The sequence below is a fragment of the Petromyzon marinus genome, chromosome 26 (genome assembly GCF_048934315.1).
Source record: "Petromyzon marinus isolate PM22_M1 ecotype Great Lakes invasive population chromosome 26, UKy_Petmar_22M1.pri1.0, whole genome shotgun sequence".
NCBI lineage: Eukaryota > Metazoa > Chordata > Hyperoartia > Petromyzontiformes > Petromyzontidae > Petromyzon > Petromyzon marinus.
In genome coordinates, this window is record NC_133692.1 from 10,085,249 (window position 1) to 10,112,256 (window position 27,008).

Sequence of the window (27,008 nt, forward strand, 5' to 3'; positions counted from 1 at the left end):
AACAACAGCTGTTGACTCCCCTACGATTTCGTTATCCCCAAGTATCCCTCTATTGTGGCCACTCATTCCACAATCCTTGCAAGCTCCTGTCAACTAAATACTTTTTTATTCTGTTACCGTGTTTTTTTTAACTATATCAAGCGCCGTGAGTGAAGGCGCTCTGTAAATGTAAAATAAGATAAGGTGATGTTTATTGAGCATGGGCACCGATTTGCACTCCTGATTGTGAGCGGGGTATTTCGCACAGGGTTCGTTTGAGCGACCGTATGAGGATGTTTAAAATGCCAGAACGAAATGTGAGAGCACACAGCCATTGCATACATTAAATACAACGCACCATCAGCGTCTCCTGAAGTGGTGCACTGTGGTCCTCGCGTCTTAAAGTGTCATCAAAATAATTGTCGCCCCAATGTGACCGAACTACAGCAGCACTGATGCAGTGATGGACAACTATGGGCCGTTTTACTGGTAGGAACCTCCTGGTTACACCAGCCCACAGGGGATTATTGTGTCCGTCCGTCCGTCGTGCATCCAAAAATGGGAGGGGTGGGGCTGGGTGGAGAGGGGAGGGTGGGGAGGGGCTGGGTGGGGTGGGAGGGGAGGGGCTGGTTGGGGAGGGGAGGGTGGGGAGGGGCTGGGTGGGGAGGGGAGGGAGGGGCTGGGTGGGGTGGGAGGGGCTGGGTGGGGAGGGTGGGGCGGGTGGAGCTGGGTGGGGGGTGGGAGGGGTGGGGCTGGGTGGGGAGGGGCTGGTCACCCCGTGGTGCCCTTATAAAACTCAACGTTTAACCTACTCACGCCGGCTTGTGCCCACCCTCACAGTCGGGCATATTTGCGGAATACACCACGTGGTGCCGCCGTTGAGCCTGGCCATTGACCGAGCAACCCAACGTTCCTACCAGCTCCCTCCGCAGGAGAATGTGTTCGCTTTAATTAGAGGGTCATCCGCATCGTACAGTCATCAATTCTCCCCGCTTCAAAGTTTGTATCTGGGAACCACACCGGGACTCGAGACAGAGTCTACCCCCACTCTCACCACAATGAGTCCGGGCCACACAACACCGTCATGTATTCAACTCAATGGGGACTGAGCGATGGGCAGATATGTGAAAAGGTCTGATAATGTGAATCTCGATGGCAAACGAGAGTTCCACCGTCAACGAACACACACTGGGTATGTGCGGTCGATTGGTGATGGTGGATATGTGACAGTCGGATATGCGACTTTGTATTGTACAGTCAAATTAATGATGTTTATTATTAAAAATATAATTGATATTTAATTCATCATTCAAAGAGGGCGGGCATGACAGTTATAACGGCACTCCCGATTGGCCCACTGTAACTGCGGATGGGGATTTACATTGACGCCTGATTGGACGAGGCTTCGAGTTGGCGGTGGTGATTGAACAAGTGAGGTCACTTTCAGTTAATTACCTTGGGGTTGTGTAATAGGCGACACAGAACCACCCCAAAATAAAATGAAATGTCTCAAAGAGTTTGCTGGCTTTGAAAGCTGAAAGTGGGGCAAATGCCCCTTCTCTTTTCCCTTCAGGGAAATCTGGTGCAATTTATTCCTCATACAATTTGAGCTCCCAATCTCAGATCGGTCTGAAGTTCAGTTCTGCACAATGCAACCGAGGACGATGATTAAAACAAACACAGCAACCAGTGCCTACAAAATGACCGAGTGATAGCCAAACTTTGGCCACAGTGGCAATTTATTAAATTAACATAAACGCCCTTTTTTACAAATAGTTTTTTTTTCTTTTTGGATTTCCAACAATTAGATCTCCAATTGTGCTATCAGTACATGGGCACAGAGTAAATGTGGGAGCATTCACCCTTACACACCCAACCAGGTGACACCACTGCGGCTAGAGAACGCTTGCTTCGTGCTTAAAAAAATATTGCGGGTTAAAATCCTGGTCAGATGTTGACTTGACAGATCATCCCGCCAGCGTTGCCGAAACAGGTACCACTTTTCTGTAAGAGAAGTGCTTGCTCTACGAATAGGCTGGCCCTCACCATAGGAGATTGTGGAATTCTCACCACTGGCTCTCAGTATCATCAACCGAGATACGTGCCGATCAAATGCTCGTTTGATAATTTGAAACTGGGGACGGTGAGGATTTGACTGGCACTGTGGGGAGTAATCGTCACGCTTGCAACGGAGCCCTCAGCTGCCGCCCACCAACCCCCCGGCACTTCAAAGGGACCAAAGGGACGATCGTCGCACTTTGTGCTACAAATTCAATTCCAGGATCATTGGTGATTTTTTTTTGCCCGATTTGTATCGGTTCCCGTTTGTAATTTGTCTCTCCCATTTGCCCTGTTTTGTTTGCCCCAGAAATCTAAACATTACAAAGAACACTTTAATTTGCATACATCATAAAACGTCTATTTCTATGCCCATGATTTGAACCATGCACAATTAGCGTCAGCATCAATATAAATACGTTGTTGCATGCCTATTGTAGTAATCAGATTAACATTTCAGATAAATTAGTTATTTACATGGTTCTTTCAAAAACCTAAATTCAAATGAGAAATTTGGCAATGACAATCTCTGTTCGTGGCACTGAGCCGGAGGTGAAAATTACACATTCCTTTAGCCAAGGACGATCTCTCTATTTGACAACAATTGCTGAAATACCACAAAGTGGTATTCCATCAAAATCGAAGAGGTCAACCGTGGCATAGATCGAGCAATGCGATCGGTGCATGCAAACGAGTGACATGGATTGTGGCGACACCAGGACCACGAGAGATGGTGACTATCCAACAGTGGATAGATCATGGCTGACAGTTATGACAATGATGACGATGAGGGTAATGACGGGGGCTGAGTCGACTCCCCCGACAGGGAGTTCCAACGGTTGACCTCCAGTTCGTCAGCTGAGCTCCCCGACTCCGAGCACAGTGCTACCGGGCTGCCGGGAGAGTTGGGAGATGGACGAGAGTAGAGGACCCGAGGCGGCTGGGCATTGGGTGCATGAAGGATTTGGAGCGGCCGCACAAGGTGCTGAGCGCGGGCCGAATGAGGCACTGCGACCGCCCGACACCCCCACCCACCGCTCACATTCCCCAGGAGACCAGGGCCATGTGGCCGACGCTCAAAATCCAATTGCTGCAGCAGCGCGTGTATTGCTCGTGCTAAACTACCGCCGTGGCGGTATTGTTCCCCCTCCCCTGCTACCGCTGCTCCCCCTACGGGCTGCCTTAATTAAGATGATAGGTGTTGCCGTGCTTGCTGCTGTTTTGTCCTAAAACAATGGTCGGGAGGGGGGGTAATACTGTACGGGGAGGGAGAGCAGGGTTGGGGAGGGAGAATTTTCACAAGGCTTACAAGGGCTACGATGGTCTTGCATAGCCTACGACGAGACGAATTACTGCCCAAAACATTTTGGCCAATTACGCTAACTCTGCTGCCCTCTCAATCCATCCAAGTCATTTTCTCTTGCTACACAGCCCTCTTGCAATTACGTGTCGAGACTCCGTCGTCAGTAGTTTTTTTTTTTGAAACCCAGAAAATACCGCTCTGCGTCAAACAGCCTCCCATTGTTATCGCTCGCAAGGAGCCCCTTGTCCGTAACGTCAGGCAGACCCGTCAGCAATTTTTTATTTGTATGAGTCTGCACTCTGCTGATGAGACTCCTGTTTAAGCAAATGCTGCTCAATAGAATTGAGACCAATTGGCTTGAATTGGAGATTCTGATGATTAAAGAGATGCTTTCCGGTTAATGTACTCATCATTTTATGACCTTAAACACAGTTACATGACCAGGAGCTGCACTAGCGACGAGACTTCCCCAAAAGGACACGGTGTGAGTGCGAAGTGTTGGCTTGTGGAAGCTTGGTTTCGTGTTGTCTTTAGTCGGATGGACAAATGAGTGGCCTTCCCCCCATGTACAATGTGCGAAATAAACAATAGTAGTAAATCAAACAATTCGTAGTAAACCGATTTATCAATCCGACTTATTTTCCTTAACTTTTACAATATTATTACATACCCAAGAAATAGTTTTATTTTTATCTCTCTCTCTCGAAGGAATACAACTTATCAGTGTTGGTAGACATTACACAAACGTGTAGCCTGCATCGTTCTAAGCATAACGTAGCCGTTATTTTGCTCACCACTCTGAGTCAGTTGACATGAATATGGCAGTGGGATTCCCGCCGAAGTCACCCACAAACTTTTCCATCACGAAAGTCAGTGTCCCCTTTCCTCAACCGAGCATCGGAGCGGAGCTCATCTAAGTAAGTGACCCTGAGCCAGTGGCGGCCATTCCACATTCCATTTGGTGGAGGCGATTTTATCCAAAAGACCCAACAACATCGACTTTCCTTCAATGGGTGCTCATTTTTTAACCAACCCCAAACGGATGGTGGTGCCGAGTCAAACCTGGCCCGTCGGTAAATAACACGAGGGGGAATTGATCGGCTCGCTGGCTCACTCCCTCACCTACAACTCGCTCTTGCGTGAGACTAGAAAGGTGGCATTTTAATTAAATTATCTCCGATGTCGAGCAAGATTTTTTTTTTACGGAGATGCCCTTATAACTGAATGCAGTGTTAAACGTAACAAACGGGAGTGCAAGTCAATTAACTTAGTCCAGATGGTGCGGGAGGTTTTTTGTTGTTGCTGTACATCCAAATCCTGTAAACCCAAACCGGCCACAGCTTTTTTTTACCAGTATCACTCTTCACTACACGCAGGTGCTACTACCTTGAGTCAAGTTTTCCTGGAATTTTCTGTTTGCGCATAGTCACTTTAAGATGTTTTCTTGTTCATGTTTTTGTTTTTTGTTCGTTGCGGTTGTACCCGATTCAAGAGCTGAATGGCTCACAGGGCTATCTCCATATATATAAAAGGCAAAGTTGTGAATATGTATGTCTGTTCAAAATGTTTAGCGTACTTCCCGACATGCAACAAACTTGAAATTTGCCATGTGGGTACTTTCCAGACGGTACATCGTGCAAAAATTATAAAAATACATTTTGGCTTTTTTTTTGGGCAGGGGGAGTTCATTGTAGTGTAGTGGTTAGCGCGCCGTGCTACGAACCCGGCGACCGGAGTTCGATTCCCGCTCACGGCCACCACCGGTGACGATTATATGAACCGGTCCTGGGCCTCCCCTAGGTCGACTCAGCCTCAAACGCGTAACTGGTGTGGTATTGCCATTGGGGAGACAAAGGCGGCCGGGCGTGGTGCTGGCCACCCACCCTCTCGTACCAAATAAATGAAACTGAAGTCAAAGCCAAGTGTCTCCGTGCTCAATCAAGCTTGCGGTGGTCTCATCGCAGGCTTTGTTGGCAGCTCAAAGTGAGTGGCGTAAAATCTACATTTATGTGGCAGGGGCCAGTTTATCCAAAGGACAACCACTGCTGACTATGCTACGTGAAGCACTCCTCATTTTTTATTCACCATTGAGCGATAATGGGCCGAGTGAACCACTGACCCAGATTTGAACTCCGCGCCACCCGACTGGATTGTTGTGAATTAATATCAGCGTCTTAATCATCGTCGTTGGCCTCGTCATCATGAAAATAGGAGCGACATCACCAAAGTCGTACGATTTAACACATCTCAGAGCACATGCCACAGTCAAGACATCCTGCCAGGGCTTTAGATATCCTGCCACGGCCCACCCCATAAATAGCGCGCTTACATAACGTGTCAAAAGCGGCCAGTCATCACTCACCCAGACAAGTTAGCCTTAGAACAGCCTAAACGCTTGCTCTCTCTCTCTCTCCCTCCCCCTCCCAACCTTTTGATTGTTGCCAAAATACTGACAAACTGCCGCCATCTGCACTAAATCGGGCCACATGAATCTAATCTCCGCGCAACTCGGAGGATAAAAACAGCAGCCACTATCGGACGCATTAAGCCTATTTGAATCCGATGAAGGAAAACACCATTCATGCTCGCACGTGTACGCACGTCACGTACAACGCACGTACACGCACCGCCTGCCAGGGACACACGTAGTAGGAAGGCAGTGAAGGAAGATCGCATTCATTATTATTTTGTTTTATTGTGTTTCATGACTCAATGACGCTGGGAACCTTTAATGAAATTGTTGGTGCCCTGTTGGTGTCCGTCCAAATGGGCTGGCGCTTGTCGTGGGCAATTGCGAGATAAAATCGCGGTCGGGGTGTTACTCGGTTCATCATGTTTTTGGAATTAATAAAAACGAGAACAACCTTGTTAGGACGTCAATGGCAGGACGTCCATTCCGTTGAGCAGCAACTGCCAGAGCAATGTGAAATTTCAACAATGCCTTTCGACGGCAAACAGAGATGATCACTGCATCGTAGCAATCATTTCAGCATTGCGATATCAAACAGGGCTCTTATGCAGTTTAATGGAGGACACGGTATTGATTGTTGTGGAATTAAACTAAACAGTTCTTAAAACTTGATTTGGAGCTTTCGTGACTGCAGGAATTACTTTTTGGTTATTTCGGTAAAGTCATGTAGAAAGAAAATAAATTAAATAACAGAATACGACGTTTCGATTGCAACACAAGCAATCATCATCAGGTACGAAGTAAGACCCACTGAGCTATGGGGCTCTATTATGAGATGCAACCTGGCAACAAATGATAGCCCAATAAAGCGGCTTGTCACGTGGAAATGTATAGCAGCCAAATACTCCAACCGCATGATGATTCTAAATTTGGAGGGAAAAACCAGAGGACCAGGAAAAAAATCCACACGAGCACGGGGGAAAGAGACACGCAAACTCCAAATATACAGCAGCAGGCGTGAGGGTCGGGACCGAACCCAGGACCTCCTGTGTACCGGGCGAGGTAGTTAATATCTCCTAGTCACCGTGATGATGATGATGGTGATGAGAGAGAGACACGCAAACTCAAAATATACAGCAGCAGCAGGCGTGAGGGTCGGGACCGAACCCAGGACCTCCTGTGTACCAGGCGAGGTAGTTAACATCTCCTAGTCACCGTGATGATGATGATGAGAGAGAGAGAGAGATACGCAACTCCAAATATACAGCAGGCGTGAGGGTCGGGACCGAACCCAGGACCTCCTGTGTACCGGGCGAGGTAGTTAACATCTCACCACCACGGCAACCCATTGCACTTTTGTTGTCTGTTGACCAGAGCTTCGTGTCTGCCACTGCGATGTGGTTAGAGCACTCGACTCACAATGAGAGAGCTGCGAGTTCAAGTCCCCGGTGGAGGGATGATTCTCTTCACCACACCTCCTGGGTCAATACAATTAACACCACATTGTGGGAAGTCAACAGTGGTCACGTGACAATCTGGAATTTCAACTGCCAGCTTAGAGCCGCCAGTGGAGAAGATCACTGCAGTTTGTTTGAGCAGGGACACTATTTGACTTTTGACTATTTCGTGTGTACGGATGTGTGGATGTGTGTATGTGCGTGGTAGAGGTGCAGCCTGCAATATCTTGATTATACCACTGCAAGATATCACCCTCTAGAGCAGGGGTGGGCAAATTTTTTGACTCGCGGGCCACAATGGGTTCTAAAATTTGACAGAGGGGCCGGGGCAGGAACAGATAGATGGAGTGTTTGTGTGAACTAATATAAATGACATGTAAACATCATTGCATGAAAGGATTCAGCCTTTAACAGGTAGCAAAGCATTTATTTGCAAGGCAATTTAACAACTTGCACGAACATGAACAATACAAAAACATGTCATAACTCCCGGTCAAAGTACGCCATCTAATAGGGAAATGGCGGCATTACAGGAGAAAGGTAAAATTTAATTTAATAATAATATTTGGACAAGTTCGGCGGACCGGATTAAAGAGCCCAACGGGCCGTATACGGCCCGGGGGCCGTACTGTGCCCATGTCTGCTCTAGAAGGAGCTCTCTTTATTTTGGTCTACTCTTCTACGCTGATCAGACCTCTTGCAAGAGGTGGGATTACCCATGATTTACTCCACCACACGCGAACCTGCCAATCGCTTCACCTGTGGTGAACCCATTTATTCTGTTGGGTGGACAGAGGTGGAGGGAATCTCAAAACTTGCCCAATGTTTTCGGTTTCAGTTTAATTTATTAGGTACTAGCTTTCCTACCCGGCTTCGCCCGGGACTTGGATTCACCACGCCCGGCCGCCTTTCTCTCCCCAGTGGCGATGTTCACACACCACACCAGTTACTCGTTTGAGGCTGAGTCGACCTAGGGGAGGCCCAGGACCGGTTCAAATAATCATCACCGGTGGTGGCCGTGAGCGGGAATCGAACTCGGGTTGCCGGGTTGCCGGGTTGCCGGGTTCGTAGCGCAGCACGCTAACCATTACATTACAATGCGTTACGCTTCCACATGCGCGGGTCACATGACAGATGTGACGTTACAGCTCACTTGCCGTGCGAAAAATAAATGCATTATTGAGCTCCCCCCCCCCCCAAAAAAAAAGTGTATTTTTATATTTTTTTCATGGTGTGCAGTCTGGAAAGTACCCACATGGCAAATTTCAAGTTAGTTGCATGTCGGGAAGTACGCTAAACATTTTGAACAGACGCACATAATCACAACTTTGCCTTTTATATATATGTGGAGATAGCCCTGAGAGCCATGCGGCTCTTGACTCGGGTGCAACCGCAACAAACAAAAAACGTGAACAAAGAACATCTTAAAGTGACTACGCACAACAGAAAAATCCAGGGAAAAACAGCAAAGTCTTCCAGAAAAAAACACCGCATATCAACGCTGTGTGCAAAAATCCCAGTTGGGATGTTGCAGCTGCCACGGCGGGAGATCGAATTTGCAACCTCCGGATTGCAAGTGCAGTGTGCTCAGCATTTCACCACAGCATCACGCCTCAAGCCTACTGACCTCGGTTCAATTCCCAGCCATAACATGTGGCATATAGAATACGAACCTTTCCTGGGCCTCAGATGGGTAAATCATATCCCGTGTAAAACACCATCACTGGGGAGACAAAGGTGGCCGTCTGTGACTCTTTACTACGTCACGGTGTTACGTTAAGGAGGTGGTTATTCCTCCGTCATATTCACACGCGGTGTAATACTAGGGGTTCTGTCTTTGCGGCAGACATTAATACCAAACAATCCGGATGCCCTCAGCAATAAATAAGGACACGGTGAACACTTTTTCATGATTAAATGTCCCCGCAGATCAATAAAATATCTAGTATGACCTAATTTTCTCCTAAACCTGGCTAATTCTCAAAAAATGAAACCCTCGGTTTATGTTTTTGCCTCTGCTGGTGGAATGGCGAGACACCACAGTAAATGAGATGTATTACTCTGCAGTAGACTTGTTCCAACATAAATATCTTCAACCGAATAATGAAATAAATACATAGTAGTAGTAATATATATTTTAAATAGCTTACCCTCACCCTTGCCAAGCATTTGCTCATTCGGTGTGAATTGTAATTCCCGTGGCGGGAGCCATTTGGCCAGCACTGCTGAAATCCTGGGTTCCAATCCAGGCTTCGACCACACGTGTTACCCCCACCAATGATGCACCAATTCATTGTTCATTCTAAATATTTTATGCCCATGATACGTGCACTGAATCATGTATCGTTCATTTGTGGGCTCAAGATCATTACGAGGAAAACCGTAATAATTTATTTTTCCTTACACAGTTGCTAAGCACAGGTTCAGAGGACCAAACTTTCAAGCGGCCAGCAACAACCCATCGAATTTGCAATGGCTAAGAGTGAAATACATTTCTTGAATTGAGCAAAAACGTATTGGGGCTTGTGGGGAAAGAGAAGACGATGGGAGGAGGTAATTCCAAAATGGAGCAGTGGGAGGGAAGATGCAGAAAGAGTCGTGTGGTGACCCGCAATGTGGTGGTGAGTAGGTAAGCGAGTTGTTGTGACCTGCAGTGGTGTGGTGGGTGAGTGAGTTGTTGTGACCTGCAGTGGTGTGGTGGGTGAGTGAGTTGTTGTGATCTGCAGTGGTGTGGTGGGTGAGTGGGTGATTGAGTTGTTGTGACCTGCAGGGGTGTGGTGGGTGAGTGAGTTGTTGTGATCTGCAGTGGTGTGGTGGGTGAGTGAGTTGTTGTGATCTGCAGTGGTGTGATGGGTGAGTGAGTTGTTGTGACCTGCAGTGGTGTGGTGGGTGAGTGAGTTGTTGTGATCTGCAGTGGTGTGGTGGGTGAGTGGGTGATTGAGTTGTTGTGACCTGCAGTGGTGTGGTGGGTGAGTGAGTTGTTGTGATCTGCAGTGGTGTGGTGGGTGAGTGAGTTGTTGTGATCTGCAGTGGTGTGGTGGGTGAGTGAGTTGTTGTGATCTGCAGTGGTGTGATGGGTGAGTGAGTTGTTGTGACCTGCAGTGGTGTGGTGGGTGAGTTGTTGTGATCTGCAGTGGTGTGATGGGTGAGTGAGTTGTTGTGACCTGCAGTGGTGTGGTGGGTGAGTGGGTAATTGAGTTGTTGTGACCTGCAGGGGTGTGGTGGGTGAGTGAGTTGTTGTGACCTGCAGTGGTGTGGTGGGTGAGTGGGTGATTGAGTTGTTGTGACCTGCAGGGGTGTGGTGGGTGAGTGAGTTGTTGTGACCTGCAGGGTTGTGGTGGGTGAGTGAGTTGTTGTGACCTGCAGTGTGGTGGTGGGTGAGTGAGTTGTTGTGACCTGCAGTGGTGTGGTGGGTGAGTGAGTTATTGTGACCTGCAGTGGTGTGGTGGGTGAGTGGGTGATTGAGTTGTTGTGACCTGCAGGGGTGTGGTGGGTGAGTGAGTTGTTGTGACCTGCAGTGTGGTGGTGGGTGAGTGAGTTGTTGTGATCTGCAGTGTGGTAATGGGGGAGTGGGTGAGTGAGTTGTTGTGACCTGCAGTGTGGTGGTGGGTGAGTGAGTTGTTGTGACCTGCAGTGGTGTGGTGGGTGAGTGAGTTGTTGTGACCTGCAGTGGTGTGGTGGGTGAGTGAGTTGTTGTGATCTGCAGTGTGGTAATGGGGGAGTGGGTGAGTGAGTTGTTGTGACCTGCAGTGTGGTGGTGGGTGAGTGAGTTGTTGTGACCTGCAGTGGTGTGGTGGGTGAGTGGGTGAGTGAGTTGTTGTGACCTGCAGTGTGGTGTTGGGTGAGTGAGTTGCCGTGCTTAAAATGTAATTTAAAATGCCATATATTATATTTATGTACACGTTCATATTTAATAATATTAAAGGATTAAAAGTAAATATAATTTTTCCGTGAAGAAAAGGTTCAAAATGCAACGTATATGTTTGTACAGAGAAACCAATATTAATATTCTGACATGCATGATTGAGGAAAAGCCGCCTGCTTTTTAACCATCGCAGCGTGCCTTCTGTGTGATGAGAACAAAACTTAGGGTTTTTCTACGGGCAGATGATGCACTTGGCGTAGTCAGGCTTTATATAACATTTAAAATAACAACTCAGAGATAAACGCCACCACACTTGATCCGAGCGCAGATTAAACACTTTCAATTACGCTTCTTCAAAGATTTAAACGCCACGACAATGGTGACAGCTTTACAACAACAAAAAAATCCTCTTTTCAATATTTACAGGCAGGCCTGATTTTTGTTGGTTTATTGCTCGCTGTTTTTTTTGTGTTCATCGCTCACGCCTTACCGACCGCACGTGTCGTCGCGTGTCAGGAAGATGCCACCGAATGTCCACTCCGATTGGGGAGAAAATATATTAACGTTGCTAAGATCATCTTGATTTGGAGATAATGTGATGGGAAAATAAAACTCCTCACATTGGTCATTAACATTGCCTCAAAAGATGAATCGATACGATAGGCGATGTTTCAGGCCAAGATCCGTTATGTGCTATGATGGGTGTGTTCTTGGCCAAAAAAAAGACGAAATAAATATTGCTGGCAATTACCCTTCTTCGCAGCACTTTGCCCGAAATGTCACCTCTTAAATATCGCGGTTTCGCTTTTAAGGCAACGTTATTCACAAATGGGCTGAACTTTTTATTAGTATTATTATTAATTGTTCACCACTGCCAACGCAGCAGCAACAGCATCAGCAAATAATAAATGTTTGACTCCAATTAGAATCAATTCCGCAGGCCTCTCTCATTCGGATTCTTCCGTGCCCTTATACGAAGTCGGGAAACCTCGCGAGCGCTTTGATTCTTTTGCCCGTTGAATAGTGCGTGTTAGGAAAAGGGGTACTTGAATATTATGCAATTAATTTGATAATTGCTTGATAATGTACCGCACCTTTAAGCTAGCGGAAAACAAACAAGGTAGTACAACGTTTGAGAGAGACGGAATTAATGCACAATTCGACGAACAATATAAAGGAGGCGAGCAATACGAATGAGGCACTTAAAACGAGACGAAATAATGCTTGCGTGACGTGAGATACACATCGCACAGAGAACTAAACAACAAGGCAGTCGTTTACAAACGAGATGCGTGACATATACGAGGCTGATACTGAATTCAGGTTTGCACCAAGGGAAACGTAAAACAAAAAATTCTTCAAATGAACCTCGACCGCCTGAATCACAAACAAAATCGAAGTACCTCGGGTGGAATGTTGCATGTGCATGTGCTGCACGTTTGTCAAATCCACTGCCGGATGAGGGTCCTCTGGATGCCGTGAAGGCAGAGGGTTAATCTAACCGTACTTCCCCAAGCTGGTCAGTGCTGATTAAGTAAAGGTGGTTGGCAGTGCAGAAGAACCCTGGGTATTTTTCGGCGCGCCGAATTGTGACAAGGCCACTAAACAAGGGCACGGACATCAAACACAACACTTGTTTTACGTGCTGTGCATTCATTCATTCATTCTTGATTGAAAACTCATTTCTTTAGAACTGCTTTTTTGTGTCTAGTTTTGTTGCCCTTCCCCCGCACCTTCGACGAACACGATTGGCTACGTACGGTACGAAAGAAGTTCAAGGGACTGGGCTGTAACCATCAACGTTGCTACACTTGTGAATCCGATTGGCCGGAGTCTGGATTGAAAGCCAATATTTCAGTGGTGTCGGCTCAGTTGCTCTACCACGGAACACGGTGAACCCCTGTGGGAAACAGCCAAGCCCGGGACTTGAACCCAGGTTCTCAGAGGTTGCTGGCTCAGAGGGCTCTAACATGGCCATTGTGAAATCCTTGGTCCATGCTGCCACGTCCTCAGAACTAAATTTAATTGGAGCAAACTACGAGTAGTAGGCTTAATGGTTAACCACCATCGGAAAATTATACAGTAAAAAAAAACATGCCCCAACAAAGGAACAAAAAAATAGCTTTTTAAAAATATATTTTTAATGTCATGAAACATTTGACTTGCATGGCTGGAATTATATGAAAAGAAAATCGAGTTTTTGTTTGCCGATTTACATATTTATTTCAGTCTTATTTGTTTATTTATTTTAATTCCGAAAAAATCCCAATTGGGAAATATAAATGCTGTTTATATGGTGCAGCAATTATCCTAGGGAATGCAGCAGTAAGCTGTTTCACATTGAGAATCCTGATAGGGTAATTAATTGCACGCCTTCTGCGCTGTACCCTCTACCCTCCACTCAATGCGTAGCTCGTGAGTGTGCAGGCGGTGCAACTGCACCAGGGCCCATGGGCTGCAAGGGCCCAGGCGCCAGACTACGCAGAGAGGAAATTTGACAGGGGGTCCCCCATTAAATTTCTTGCACAAAAGGCCAAGCCAGCCACGCTATATCGCCGCTCACTCAACACCTCTCCCCCCCTACCCCCTCTAGGACGCACGTCTGGCCATCCGTCAAATCCGAAAAGGTTTCGTATTGTTGTGGTTATATAAAATAAAGATGGCGCACTTATTTTGAGGGGGGGGGGGGGCGGATGGGTGGCGTGATGGTTTCGCAGCATCGTGCTGTAAACGCCGGCCAGTCTCAGTTCGATTCCTGGCATTGGCCAATATCAGTCGTGAGTGATATCCAAACCAGTTCTGGGCCTCCCCTATGTCACGTTAGCATTATACGAGTACCCAATATTTAGCGTAAACATATTGGCGACAGAGAGACAAAGGCATCTGCGTGTAGCACTGGCCCCGACAACCAGCTGATGATTATTATTATTACCAGCAGCAGCAAAGGAAGCAGCAGCAACAGTAACATCATCTTAATCATTGTCATCCCTCCAGGGTGGATAAAATGAGCAATGCTTGGTCACGACTGTGCCACTTATTGGCAGGATGTCATAATGGTTGTGGCGGGTTAAGATGGAAGGGAGGGATGGAGTTGCAAGTCCTTGTCGGGCTCTTGGCCAAGTAAACGAACAGCATAGGACAATTACATAATTTAGCAATTGATGTAAAACCCACTTTGGCCACGATAAAAACGTTGACTATAATGACATAATCGCATGGAGAGAAAAAAACCCACCATAATACCTTTTAGTAAAATTGCAAAAAGCGCACAAATTGAGTATTTCTCCAAAATGTTAACGTATTTTGTTGTGGTTTTCCAAGTAAGTTGTACAATAACAGGAAAAATGAAGTGCAATTAAAATATCTGTGACCCAGATTCTGGCAAGGAATTCCGAATTTGCAACGTTTCACAAAGTCAAAGCATCCCCTTGCCAAAACCAACATTTCTGACACAAATATAAGTTGTCCACCTTGCTCCAGTGGTGTGATTTCCACATTACCAAGCCCAGAAGCAGTCTGCCCATTGTAAAAAAATACAATGATACTGAAGACGTGAAGTCAAAGTGTCTCTGAGCCCAAATGAGCATTAGGGGCGGCACTCATTTATTAGCAGCGCAGAGCCAGTGGCGAAATTCCACATTCCTATGGCAAGGGGCCAATTTATTTCAGCAATCAAGATGATCCTCTATGATAGTTACACCTACAGGAATCCACAATCGACGTTTTCTCCTGTTCATTCTGTGATCCGTTGTATTCTAATGTTTTGAAGACACATTTGACAGGTCAAAACGATTAATGTTGTTGGTGCCACTACTCTTCGTAATTACTGCCTTCCTTCTGCCGGATAACTGCAACTGTTCCACAGTTGACCCCCGACCTCCAATGTCCACTCATTGGGTACCACTCCAATGTCCGTCCCGATAACCTTCCATCCTCCACCTTGCACACATTGTCCTACTCATCAAGATGTTCTCCGTTTCCAGACGACGCCATCAAAGCTCTTTTGCTATGCTATATTCTGAACTCCAAAGTTTATCAAACGGACCCTGCCATAACATCTCTGGCCTTCGCCGATATACAGTTACATGAATAACTGAAGCCTCTTTGGATATTTGAAGGAAGCTCTACGAATGAAGGTGTTTGTTAAATGTTGTATAGCAAACCCATTGAAAGTTACAAGGTTACGGTCTTACAAAAGGTCTTCATACGCAATCGCATGCAGTAATTGCATTACTTCGGTGATTGCACTAATAACGATCATTAATCATTCACCGTCGGGGGGTGTGGGGGGGGCATTGTAGCTGCGCATCCACCCTCTGATGTATTGTAGTCTCATTTCACTCTCATAAAGTGTCTCTCCGCTGATTCAGCTGCAAAGCTCCGAGAATGAACAAAAGGACGAACACAAATCAGGCATGGGAAAGATAATAACGTAATCTAATTATATAACAGCAACAATAACAGCGCATTCCAGCGTGTTAAAGTGCATGTGTGGCGATCATCTCCTGGAATTACACAAAGGCTAGATGCAATCGTTTCAATGTCTCATGCTGCACAGTTGTTGTTTGCACCAGTTTATATTTGCTTCATTGCCATAATTATTTCTTGTTTTTGTTTGTTTGTTTGTTATTGTGACCCAGGCGACCCTTGCAAATGCGACTCTATTGTGGTCTCTTTTGTGTTCTCACCACCTGGTTTAAAAAAAAACACACACACACACACTCGATTTGAAGCATCACTTGCGTGGTGTAAACTCCACGTGTCCATAATGACGGGGGTAAGCATGCCGAAATCCAACACTTTCTGCGAGCGATCAGAAAACCTATCGTAGCAGGGAAATGTGCGCAGCCGTGAAACACGAACACAATTATTCACAACACAAAAAGGCGAGCGGTGCTGCTGCTGCTGCTCGCAAACAGCGGGAAGGCGCTACTGCCCCCGTCCACGTCGTGCTCACGTGACCACGCGCTCACAGTGCCCTATCAAGGGGTCGTGTCGCTCACCAGCTCTCGGCAGAGCTGAAACGCGTGGCCCCTGTTCGTGTCCAGGGCGCCAACTCAAGGAGAGTTGAAACGTGGCCGTCCGCCCGCCCCATCTCCCCACACAATCTCCAATTATATCCGGACAATGATGAAGAGTGTCATCCGCATTGTTGTAAAAAAAAAATGTGTGCACGCAAAATAGAACTTTATCTGCGTGCGACTTGAATCAAACGATTTCTATTCGTCAGCGACCGCTACACTCCGCAGGCATTCGTACCGTGCTTTGTCCGCAAAGTATGGAAAGGGGTATTCGCGAGCATGCCCTCCATGGCCTAGAAATGTGTTCAAAGGCATACTCAAGTCTAAACAAAGTGCGCTGTCAAATTCTTCAGTGCTGGTAAACACGTCGTGGAGTGCTTTGTGCGACATTGGAAGATAAAAGCGAAAGCCAGAATTACTCATGCCCACAGATGTTCCTTTGCTTATTGCGCACTCCAAAGAAAATATGGAAAAGTACTGGAAAGTATTGTATATGCAGGGTATAAGCGAATTGGCACATAATGTGGGATGGCCCAAGGTTTCCATTATAAACCCACGCTTCAAAAGCTCCAGTGTTTTTTTTACTGCTTGTTACGACACGAAATCTTTAGAAATTGTGAGGGGTTATCTTTGCTACTGGCGAGCCAGATCTCACGAAACATACAAACAGACACAAAGGGCTAAATTCACATCGTTATTTTGGCCACTTATTGCAGGAATTGTGATCGATTCCGCGTAAAATAACTGCGACGATCACTGGCGAGTGATATATCAAAACCAGTCCTAAGCCTTACCCCGTTACCAAACCACAATAAACCAGCATGGCTAATTATGGTCAAACAGCCGGCTTCACTGAGCTGGCACAAGGAGGCCTTAATCCAGCAGTGAATTGACACAGGGATGTAAATTTTTGAGATGTAAATATATATCGGCGGCATAAAATAGATATAACTGCTCAACTGAAGCTATGAATGGTTCTATATTTGCATTGATTGTGTGCGGTTTGCCTTTTGGCGTTGTTCTCTGGTCTGACACTGGTGAGACAAAGCGATAAAGGAGGCTGTCTCTAGTGTAGTCCAATCAGTCTCAAGGACAATGCATAGATTATCAAAGGAAATGTGTTTGCATGTTTTTCCACAAGTATGTGTGGTTAATGCAGACTTTATTCATTCAAATTGGTATCCATTTGGTGTTTTAACATCTTAACACCTCCTCTATTCTTATACCTCCTCTATTCTATCTGGAAAGGGTAAAGCCTATTCTTTTTTTCCATCATCTTGATACTGGCAAAAAAGGGTCCCATTGATATGGTAAGTAGCCTTCGAATGCCATCATAGGTGCTCAAGAACACAATTTGACAAGCGTTGTATCATCCTGGTTGGGTGGGGGGTGTTGTTGTAATCCTGGAGTGCTGTGTCAGATACTTTTAATCTTCTCTTTGATATTGGGGACGTGGTGGCGCAGTGGTTAGTGCGGCACACTATGGACCTGTCGCGAGACAGCTAACACGATTGGCCAGTCATATCTGAACAAGCCCTGGGCCTTTCCTAGTTCGACTTGGCTTCAGATTATCACCTGGTATGACCTCAGTGGACAGCAGAGCAACTGTCACACACACATACACACGCACGCACACACGCAATCAACTCGCGTGTCTGTTCGTTATGTGAGAGGGACCAAAACTTGGCCTGTCCTCACAGCCTTGGTCTTTTGGGCCGGGCGAGAGTGCTGACATCAGCACTCCCGGCTCAGATTTTCCTTGGCTACTCCCCGGCTGCTGGACAACTGCGGGATAATGTTTGCGGAACGCGCCTCCACCCTTTACACAAGTTTATGCTGTATGTATGTTGAACTTCTTTCGCACCGTACATAGCCAACCGTGCTAATTGGAGGGTGAATCCCACACTGCAGCGTGAATATTGTCAGAGGTCCTTTTTGCGAAATTTCCGTGTAATGCCATAATTCAAAAACAGTAATGGAAGTAAAAAAGCTATTTTAAAATCGGACCCATGTCGTTTTCACAAGATAAGATTAAAAAGTAAAATCTGGCGTTTTCGTGCCAGGTCACTGTCAAAGTGTCTCCGTATTCACATGGGCACAGAGCAGCCATGCTCTTCATCATCTCCCGTGAGCCGTTGCTGAAACTTTCACATTCCCATGGCAGGTGCTAATTTATAAACAGATTAACCGCTGTTGCCTACCCATAGATGTCTTAATATTTTTCAACGGCAAGTAGATGATGAGTTGGGTCAACCCCCGACCAGGATTTTAACTCACAATCAACAATGATGGCACCACCCAGTCAGCGGAATACCAACGGGATACCAACATGGAATTAAAGGCTCCCAGCATCTTCTTATGTTCAGTTTAGCCAAAGGAAATGAGTGCCACCCAATTTATTATTAATAATAATATAATGCCCTGTGGAGGAGCAGTGTCACCGTTGTCCATGCACTCTGCTATGAACGTGGCCAGATAAGTTCAATTCCCAGCCATGGCTAATATCAGTGGCAAGTGATATTTGCACCTCACCTCCATCCACAGATGAGTGCCTGGTGTGTAAGCATCAACACTGGGGACACAAAGGTGGCTTGGATGTATATGGTGCTGTGTTTCACTGCCCGTTCGCGTGGCATGCCATCCTAAGAAGGGGGACTAGCTAGCTAGCACTGATCCGTGTGATCTATGGGGCGAAACGGAGGAACGTTTTCTTTGTCTTAATGTGCGCATTACAGTTCGTGCGAGTGTGTGTGCGCACGGGCCCACACACGTGAGCCATTCCATCCAACTCGCCTTCATGTGCCAAGCTGCCCTTAATACTCTTAGCCAGATGTCGGCACGACTTAGCCCTCCCAATAAGCCCAGGAGATGCCCAAAAGGCAACGGGCTGACAGCTTTGCCCAGCTTGGCCTGACTTGCAGCCAGCAATATTGTCTCTGCAACTTTGTACCACGCTGGAGAGTCCCTTCAGGGACCAGACATGGAAAGGAGTTTTTTTTTTTCTTTCTGTTGTTGTTGCCAAGGGTGGTGTGATGTTGAGGGTGTTAGGGGTAAAGATGGGGAGGGATGGGAGGGAGAGAGGTTACGAGACCCTAGTGAACTGTCCCAATTCTGTTTGTTTTTTGACCGTTTTTTTTTTACTTTTACAAAGCCATACTTTGGCAGTGCCTCTTTGTCAGCAGTGCCTCTTTGTAAGCCGTGCTTGGGTGAACTTTGAAGAACAGTCAACCTCTGCTTACTGATCGCTTTAAGTATTAGAAGTAATTTAATGTAATCTAAAGCTCGGGTTTATCTTCCAAAAATGCATTATTGCTTTCTTCCCTCCCAATTATAATAACCAAAAGATTTAGAATTCGTATAGCATCTGAGTACAAAATGATCCAGTGATGAATATATTTTCATTCGGTCATACTCATAGCGAGCAGCGCATCTTGTTGTCGTAGAAAGGTCCCCCCCCACCCCGCCCCCGAAAGATGACATCAAAAACACGCTTCTACATCTCTCAGTACCCCCACGCTAGGCGGTGCACCTTGTCGTATAGCACGAGCAACGCATCCTTCACGACGAATCCAATTCTGGGGCCTCCCCATGCTCCTTCAGTAATGGGCATTGTTTAACCGTACTTCACCATCTTGGTCAGTACAGAATGGTGAAGGGGTCGGGGGAGGGTCCTGGGACACCACTTCAGATGTCACTTGGCACGAACGTGACCCGTAGCTGGGAATTAAACTCAGATCGCCAGGTTCGTAGATTATCGCCGAGACCCACCTTTGTATATGCCCTACAAATGATTAATTAATAAGCGAGGCAAAATGTTTGATAATCAACGTTGGAATATGTGGAAGTAAGTGGGAAACCCAATGAAATATCTCGAGAGGTTTTTCGTGCACTCGTTGGTGACTGGGTTGAGGCAATGAACTCTAACCCAGGATATCAGAGGCACTGGATTAGGGTTCTTCGATGATACAAAATAAACACCCATAATCAGATTAGGATTCTGCTTGGGATATAGGACCAATACATTATTTAAGTTGACAAGGAGACAAAACGTGGCTTTGGTACTTGGGTGAACTAGGACAGCGGCATAAAAGCTTTAGAACTGATGAGATATAATAATGCCTGGCCACATCACAGCTCAAGCCTACAACACCTGGTATTCCTGGGCAGTCCCCCATCAAAGTACCACCCCAGCTTCAAGCCTGCTTAGCTTCTGTGATCTGCCAAGATCGGCACGTCCAGGGAAATCTTTGTTATAGGCAAATATAAAAGCGTCGTTGTCATGTGCCTAAATGAGCAGTTAACAATTTAGCAACAATTTAATGCAATCACACTTAGCTCTTCTATATGTAGGCCATCTGCAATGAGCAATGTGTGAATTGCCACCACTTCCTCAAGGATGAACACCTACGCAGGAGAGTGCCACCCCCATGAATCAATAGAGCAAGGGGAGGCGTTTTGACTTTGACTTGGCAAGTGTGAGAGATTCGGGAGTTCCACGCGGGAGAGAATGAGTGGCAGTGATCAAGGCCAGAAGAGATGAGCGCGCGATTGAGAGTTTCAGAAGCACAATCAATAGCAAAGGCGCTTACTTACTGCGTTTTCTTTGCACAAAGTATCTCTACAGCTCGGCACAATTTTTTTTCTCAGCTTGCTGCTTCTGTTTACCCAAAGGGCTCTTTCATTTTCCACTTAAGCCTTTAATAATTGACGAGTCAAAGTTTCCGTGGAGTCTAACGAGCAGGGGGGGGGGCTACGCTCATCTCCACCGTCTGCTGCCTTCGGGTTTTTTTTTTGCAGGGGGGGGGTGCACATTCCTCCAGCGGAGCGAGGTTGTATTCCATTGCCAGATGTGTTTTTTATGTTCTGAAAAGGGCCAATGCTGATGATGATTTTTATAATGCTGGTCATAATAATATTAATACATGTTGCTACTGATGATTATAATGATGATGATTTTGCTGCTGCTGCTGCTGCTGATGGTGACGCAGCTGCTTCCAGCTTAAGATGATGATAATGATGAAAGTGCTGCTTACAGTGATGTTGGTGCTGCTGCTGCTGTTGCTTCTGCCGCTGATGATGCAACTTGCACCAGTTCGTCACGACGATGATGATGATGAACTCTCTGCCAATGCTGCCACCTTCAATTCACAACTGGAGCCTTGAATTCATAAGCCGACAATTGGGAGCCCGTTTGTTCCGTGAACTGAATTATAGCCTTGCATAGTCTCCTGATGCTGCACAATAAAATAGTTCAGTCTGCAATCAAATTCCATTGTCACACCAAAGTCAACGTATGCACTGGAGTGCAGTCAGTCTGGAACATTTTCCTTGTTCAATTTGCACACTTATTTATTTATTTAACGTCTTATTTCACACCAGGATTGATTCCTTTGTGCATCTGACCCGGTCAATACACATCAGATCAGAGCTACAATGTTCCATTGGGCTGATAATATAATAGTTAACAATGTTAACGGCACTGCCGTGGATTTGTGTGCGCATGTACATTTGCGCGTGCATAAATGTGTGTGAATGTTTCAATCGTGAGCAGCGCTAGTGCAACGGTTAGCACGTTGCACTACGAACCCAGCGACGCGAGTTTCATTTACGATCCTCGGCCTCCCCTATGCCGACTCAGCCTCAAATGAAAACCTGGTGCAATGTATATACACACACATATATCAATCTCTCCACTGGGGAGGCAAATGCAGACGGGTGTGGTGCTGGCCACCCACCCCCTCCTGTGTCGTGGCAGCCTTCAAAGGTATTCGTTCACAGCACTTACCCCAACAGTCTGTTTAGGCAATGTTGTTAGGTTACGTTGTGACTACGTGGTAGTGTAGTGGTGAGTGCACTACACTCCGGACCTGGCGACCCGAGTTCGATTCAAGCTCATGACAAAAAAAAACAGTGGTAAATATATGCACTGGCCCTGGGCCTCCCCTAGGTCGACTCGGCATTAAATGAGTATATGGTGCAGTGTGTATAAAATATCAGCACTGGGGAGACAAAGGCGACTGAGAGTAGTGCTGGCCACCAACCCCATTGTGCTGTGCCGGCCTTAATTGGTGCTCACGAACAGCACTTGTACCCAAGAGTTGGGTTAAGGTGATTGGTGGGTTCCATCTTTGTCTTCATTACAGCTGAACACCTGCAGGGAATGGATATTTATTCCCATTATGTGCAATTTCAATATTAAACTATCCATTCCAACAAGGTAAATCTGCCGTGGAAAATGCATTCGATAGAACGGGATTTTAAGCAAATATATTGTGAATCTAGATTAACTAAACATTGCCAATTCCAGCCGGCCCGGACAGTGATCCTGTAAAATAGCAGGAGGCCAGGTTAACCATTCATACTGCCACCATCTAGTGTGTGACCATGGGCTTTCTCCAGGTGCTCCAGTTTTAAACAAGAACTATATTTTTTATCAGGTGAGGCCCACAGAGCTATGTAACTCCTTTTCAGAAGCGACCTGGCCAAAAATTATAGCCTAACTAAGTGGCTTATCACGTGGAAAATGTATAGCAGCCAAACACTCCAAATGCATGTTTCCAAATGTGGAGGGAAAAACCGGAGGAGCCAGAGAAAAATCAACGCGGCCCCGGAGAGAGTGACACGTAAACTCCAAATATGCAACAGGCATCAGGGTCAGGATTGAACCCATGACATCCTGTCTACCAGGCGAGGTCGTTAACATCCAACCACCGTGCCGACCTGTTTTTCCCTCCCCCGTGTATAATTATAAATCACTCACAAATTGGCTGAAAATTTTTGTTTTTAACATAAAAACCCAATGCAGGACGCTCCTGAAACAGTCTCCTATGACTCAGCGTCGCTCTCCAGGATAAGTACATTTCCAAATGTGCACATTTTTTATTTGAAGCTTTCGTGACTGCAGGAATCCATACTCGTTGGTTCTTTCAGTAAAGTCACGTATTGAGAAATAAAGTAAAATAAAACAAATCACGACGTTTCGATTGCAACACAAGCAATCTTCATCAGGTGTGACAACCACTGTGGTTATTTTATTTCTAACTACGTGACTTTACCGAAAGAACCAAAGAGTATGTGCACAGTTTCTCCAAACATATCACATGCTGGCCACGTCCCACAGGCCACCGTCTTGCCTTAGAGCTACGCTGGACTCTGTGCAGCCCAGCCAACCTCCCCTGGTTCCAGGATTCCGTCAAACCCACAATGCCACGAAGAATCGCATGCAATACTATTAACTCAATTGTAATTTCAGACTATGAATCACGAAAACCTCCCCGCTCTAGTATGCTTGCATATGCAGATGTAAATATGTGCACTTCCCCGAGCAGCCGGTCACAGCTTTAGGTGGTTCTTTGTCTGTGTGGATATCTGTGTGTCTGTGTGCGCATGCATGCGGTGAGTGGTAGTGCAGTGGTTAGCGCGCTGCGCCATCAACCCATAAATCCGAAGTCGATTCCTACTCAAGGCCAATAATCATTGGAAAATATCTGAACCAGTCCTGGGCCTCCCCTGGGTCAACTCAGCCTTAAATGAGTACTTGGGGAAGTGTGTAAACATCACCGCTGGCGAGATAGAGGCAGCCGAGCTTAGTGCTCGCAACATCACCCTCGCCATCCCCCCTGCCCCCCCGATTGTGTGCGTTGGCTCCGACAAATCAATCTTTCAATAGACTGTTATATTTTTATTTGGTAAGACCACCCGCAGCAGGAGAAAACTGGGAATTTTCCAACAGGTGGAATGATATCATCCATCTTGACCACGGCAAATTGTGCGCTCCGCGTCCATATAAGCTGCAGCTGCTCTTCGAATTAGCGGGGTATTTCTTCTTTACAATGCGGCAATAATCTATCGAGCCTAATGTGGGAGCTCTTTGGCAGTGTAATGATCATTAGGGATATCTGCACCACAGCTTTCACCATCAATAGACGGGGGGAAATTTGCAGCATAAATCACAGACGTAGCAATGAAACTCGCAAAGTCGTGTGTTGGGCAGCTGCGGGAACGAATTCAACTATGCGCGATTGCTCATCATTGCACTGCGCTTGCCATGCGTTATCCGCCGAGCAGTTTGACCCAATAATAGCTCGACAGGGGGTGTAATGATGCATCGATTGATCGATTAATGTAGATTCATAACCTCGCGGTACCTGCATAGAATGGCGTGTGTAACAGATCATGTTTGGATTCACATACGTTGTATTTAATGGGATCACATGACCCCTCCAACCGGCGGAGTCGCTATCATGCACCGAAATGATTCTTGAATTGAATTGAGAACTTCAATGGTCACAATACAGAGCACTGCCCGTGGGGGTGAATTGTCGCAGCTTTGTAGCTCAACATGGCAGCTCACACAAGAAGACAACAAATCTGCAAGTTCCAACTCGTATTCCAAACTTTTCTAGCCCTACCTTTTTAAGCAGAAGGCAGCTAATTCGTTTAACCATTTCTGTGAAACATTTTTTCTGACCTCATCACACCACTTCATTAAAACAAACTTTGAAAACAAATGTCTGCAATTTTCCACACTGACATTATCCGTATGCCATCGAAGGGATTAAGAAATTGGCCTTCTGCTAAAATCGATTGCGCTGAGCCAGTAAGATATAGGTGAAAATTCCACATTCCTCGGGCAAGAGAAACGCTCTTGTTCATACAAATGTTCCTGCTCTTGTACTATGTAACTTCTGTAAACCCTTACTGCCCATGTAACATGCTTGTGACATGCTTGAAACTTTGGCCGGGTCACCATTGAAAAAGAGCTTCTTGGCTCAATGGGCCCAACCCGAAACTGACACTCAATGTCAAAGGGAAACAATAGACTCACTCTTGACTTGCCTACACAACATTGTATTCATTTGATTGACCACACTGGAATGATGGGTTGATTTTAACTCATTATCCTCTAACTGAGGGGCAAGGCCTTGGACTCTTTACCCTGCACAGCTAGACCAAACCTAAGTTACTAAGTTTAATTGATTCAGAGAATAGTTTATGAGTTATCCGAGTTATAGGCTCGCGTTTATTGAGAGCTGAACACAACTGTGCTGAGACAGCAGGACAAACAAGAAACCATACGAATGAGATTATGAAAACGAGACAAAGACGAGCAAACACTGCGATCGAATCGCGATGACCAAATCGCAATGACTCATCAAATCACTGTGGCGGAGTGAGGAAGGACAGGACAAGGGGGGGGGGGGGGGTGGAATCATTTCAAGCCTCAAAATCATAATTACACATACTTATCCACGTCTTATACCAGTCCACGTCTTAAGACGCGACACAAACAGCCCATCAAGCCCACCGCGTTTCCGTACCTCGGGCGTTGTTTGTGAAACGCACGCGACGCGCTAAAATTTGCCCGCCCGCAAAATTAAAATTTGTTTGCGAATGAGTGAGCGACTGGTCGAATTTGGACATCGGGAACAGGAATGTTTCAGAGGTCCCTCCAATTCAAAAAAACAACAGCAACAACAACTCTGGTGCATTACAAAGAGGACGGAACACAAAGTGAAACCGAACACGAACTCCCTCGCTCGCGTGGGCTCCGCACGCATTAAAAAAAAAACGAGCTTGAAAGCCTTTTGATAGAATTTCACATTGATCTCGTCAAAGCACTGGAGCCCACACCGATGGGATCCTGGCTCCCAAGCAGCCTTAGGTGATCACAAAACGGTAAAAAAAAACCCCCGTTGTGGTGAGTCGTGGGGTTCGAGGTTAGCGAGCCATAGCCGGTGACATTAAACGCCCCCCCCCCTCCCCGTAGTGTTGAAGCAGCTGTGGTGCCGGCAGGAGTCGTAATTTGTCTTGCCTCGTGGAGCCGCGGCATCGCTCCCGACGTCGTCGTTTTGCTGTTGACCGTCAGGGCTTTACCGCTGCGTCGAGTCGCCCCAATCGACATTGATGCTCGCGCTCGACGCAGTTCGATTGTTCGGTTTGTTGGAAAATAATCGATTATTTTCGACTCGTGTATGGCCATACGCAATGGGTTCACACACCCCCCCCCCTTCCCCCCACCTCCTTCTGCCACTAGAGGCCATCGCTACATTCAACACAATAAAAAAAAGAAATTTTCTCAATATTTTGAAGCATTTTTTATTTTTTTATATTTATTATATATTTTTTTCATATATATATATATAAAAAAACCCTAACCACTAACCCTGAATCGTGACCAATAATAAAGTCACAAGAGTGGCTAGGTGGCAGGGCGAGGGATGGGGGGGGGGCGAAGTGCAACTCTTTTAGTTTGGGGTTTGGGGACTGCCAACAATAGGACAGTTGATTTACCTGAAGCCCTTTTCTTGGGAATGTGGAATTTCGATTTTTAGATCAGGCGCTGCCAACATTAATCAGCCCCACCTCGTGCTGATTTGAACTGGGAGATGCTTTGCCCGTTGTTGATCATTGTTTCCATCTTAAGAATAATGATCTACAAACACTAGTCTCGGTTCCCGGGCACGTATAAATGACTATTGTACTCTGTTTAACACTATTATCATTTTTCGAAGTTTGCGAGCGGAATTAATCCGTCCTTTGGCCAACTCAGCCATGCATAAACATTCATCACTTTGTGGAAAGTCAAGTGGTTGTCATATGGATACACTGGCTCCTGCTATAGGAATGTGGAATTTCCACCACCGCTCAGGCTAACAATGGTGCTTGATCAGCAGAACACACGATGCATTCGATTTAAAGCTTTCGTGACTGCAAGGATTCATCTTCTTTGGTTCTTTCGGTAAAGTCACGTAGAATGAGGACAGCGCTGTCCTCCAGACAGTCTCGTCCCTTCACCTGATGAAGGCCACTTGTGTTGTTGCCGAAACGTCGTGAGAACTTTATTGTGTTATTTTATTTTATCAATTTATTATTTTATTCTCATTCTACGTGACTTTACCGAAAGAACCAAAGA

At 46.2% G+C, this 27,008-nt stretch overlaps 1 protein-coding gene across 4 annotated transcripts in view; it reads right to left on the reverse strand.

The window, feature by feature from the left end:
- The window catches only part of LOC116946253 (voltage-dependent T-type calcium channel subunit alpha-1H), a 363,323-nt gene that overhangs the window by 213,241 nt on the left and 123,074 nt on the right, over positions 1 to 27,008 (reverse strand). The window lies entirely within an intron of this gene.